Below are 2,809 nucleotides of genomic sequence, written 5' to 3'. Positions count from 1 at the left end.
GCAACTTGGAGGTCCACAAGGACAACCCTTCCAAGGACAACCTTCGGCCGTTGGTGGTGTTATCACTTAAGAAACAATTTCCAAATTGTTCACATCAGTTTGATTGTAAAGGTTAGGTGCTAGTCTAGGTTTAATTTTTTGTTTGCTTTAGTGTCTAAGTCCTAGGAGTCTTGGTGGGATGGTTAAATAAAGGTCAATTATCCATTCTCATTCATCACTAGTCTCATAACTCACATAGTTTCCATGTATCAACTTTGTTCGAAGGTTCTTATGTGTTACGAAACTGTTTAGGAGTTTTCGTAGCGCATAAACTCTGTTTAGGTGTTTTCGTAGCACAAAACCCACATTTTGCACTGGCTGCGCTACGAAATCGGGGATTTGTTCAGATCCATAGCCAATCTCACCCAGCTGTCATATCCATCAAAATCCGTTATGTTTACATCAACAGTTGTCAGCTTATACACTTCGCCTATCTCTTGGTCTTAATTTATGATTTCTGGACTGAATTGAGTTGGTTTACATCTCATTCAATACCCGATGCTTTTCTTCTGCTAGCTGATCACAGATTTCATTTGGGAAGAAGTGTATGTTTATTCTGGGCGGTTTTATCTTATTGCACTACAGTTTTGTGGATGATCAATATTTTTTCAGTCAGCTGCATGATACCTGAAACTGGCTACAATATTTTCATTATCGATAGATTGGTATCGAAACCATATTATTGAAAATGATAATGGACACCAGAAGGTTATGGTTGGTTATTCTGATTCAGGAAAAGATGCAGGGCATTTCACTGCTGCATGGGAATTATATAAAGCACAGGGAGATGTTGTAGCTGCTTGTAAAGAATTTGGCATTAAAGTTACCCTATTCCATGGCCGTGGAGGAAGTATTGGGCGTGGTGGTGGACCTACATATCTTGCCATTCAATCTCAACCACCTGGTTCTGTCATGGGAACTCTCCGATCGACAGAGCAGGGAGAAATGGTCCAGGCAAAGTTTGGCTTGGCACAAACAGCAGTGCGACAACTAGAAATCTACACAACTGTTGTTTTGCTTGCAACTTTACATCCCCCAGATCTTCCTCGTAGTATGAATTGGCGAGGGGTAATGGAAAAGATATCAGAAATCAGTCGGCAATATTATAGAAGCACTGTTTATGAAAATGAACAGTTTTTAGAGTACTTCCATGAGGACACTCCTGAAGCAGAGCTTGGTAATCTAAATATTGGAAGTCGTCCAACAAGGAGGAAAAAGTCTTCTGAGATTGGGCAGCTCCGTGCAATTCCTTGGATATTTGCATGGACACAAACCAGATTTGTTTTACCTGCATGGCTTGGTGTTGGAGCGGGCCTCGAAGTAGCCTGTGCAAAGGGATATGAAGGCGAGGAGCCTTTCAAATTTGTAGTTGATGAAGGACAAGTCATTGCTGGTCTTGATAAGGCAGTGGAAACCATGAAGACAGGGGAGATTTCCCTGATTACAATAGGACCTGAATATGGTTTTGGAAATATTGAAACCCAGAGAGATCTGGCTGTAATTCCACCAAATTCAACTCTCATCTATGAGGTGGAAATGATATCATTTACTAAGGAAAAAGAATCATGGGATATGGATACAACAGAGAAAATAGAGGCCTCTAAATAGAAGAAGGAGCAAGGAAATTCTCTGTTCAAGGTTGGAAAGTACCAGCGAGCTGCAAAGAAATATGAGAAGGCTGCAAAATATATTGAGCATGACAGTTCCTTCAGTGCTGAGGAGAAAAAGCAATCAAAGGTTTTGAAAGTATTGTGTAACCTGAATCATGCAACATGCTGTCTTAAATTGAAAGACTTCAAGAAAGCAGTTAAACTATGTTCAAAGGTGTTAGAGTTTGAATCACAAAATATGAAGAGGCTCAAGACAGTCGAATTTCGGAATTTAAACTTTGTTTTTGTGATTACACAGCAGTTTCGTAGCGCGCTACAAAATTGTTGTAGCTACATTATTTTGTTGAAGTTGACCAATTCTGAGGGACAAAAGGGAAACCTTTTTGAAAAAGAGTTTCTAAAGAAGGATCATTTACACAAGACAAGCATTCAGCAAGGGAAAAATGAGCAAAGGAAAAGCATATATAGACCATAAGCCATTTGTCATAAAACTGATCACAGCCAAGTATTGTTCATCATACTTCAGGCAGAATTGAATAGGTTTTATCCTTATACACATGCATGGGCAAGGTCTACAGCACATCAAGAATGTGGCACTCCAATACACTTTTGTGTAATCAAAGAAGAACAACATTGTTAATTGGTTTCAAATATCCTCGAGGAAACCAAAAGTAGAAAAACAGGGGCAGCTTCCTACATTTCAGGAGCAGTAAAGGAGATGAGACATTAAGGGCCAACAAGGAGTTTTAAACATCCATCAAAGTTAAACTGAAGGGAACCACTTGTCAGAGAACAACTTTTTATTGTAATAAATGCTATTATGAGCATTATGTCGAGTTAGACTCCTAATTGTCTTAGGTTTCTAAAACTTATAGTTAGCAGTTGTTGTATTTAATAGTTAGTTAAAGTTTGAATAGGTGTCATAGCAAGCTGAATTTGAATTCCCCTCATGCTGGAGGAGGAATCTCAATTGTGAAAAGAATTCTATATATAGGAGAAAGAGCAATGTACTTAGGGTTGGGAAATTTATTGAGAAAAGCTCTGATATTTGGCTTTATGTAAAGACTCTGTTTTTAGTAATATAGTACTTTGGCTTTGCTTCTTAGGAATCAGAAGGAATTTGATGCTTGGAATGGCTTGTATTGTTCTCTTCTTATTAT

The 2,809-nt window shown here is 38.6% G+C and overlaps 1 pseudogene; it reads left to right on the top strand.

Moving 5' to 3' along the window:
* Nucleotides 1–695: 695 nt before the first annotated feature.
* On the top strand, nucleotides 696–1,647 carry LOC149191489 (phosphoenolpyruvate carboxylase 4 pseudogene; annotated as a pseudogene).
* The last annotated feature ends 1,162 nt before the right edge of the window (nucleotides 1,648–2,809 follow it).

Source organism: Pinus tabuliformis, chromosome 2_2 (assembly GCF_031772625.1).
Source record: "Pinus tabuliformis cultivar Carrire ecotype Pingquan chromosome 2_2, CPIR1, whole genome shotgun sequence".
NCBI lineage: Eukaryota > Viridiplantae > Streptophyta > Pinopsida > Pinales > Pinaceae > Pinus > Pinus tabuliformis.
This window is presented reverse-complemented; position numbering and strand designations above follow the sequence as displayed.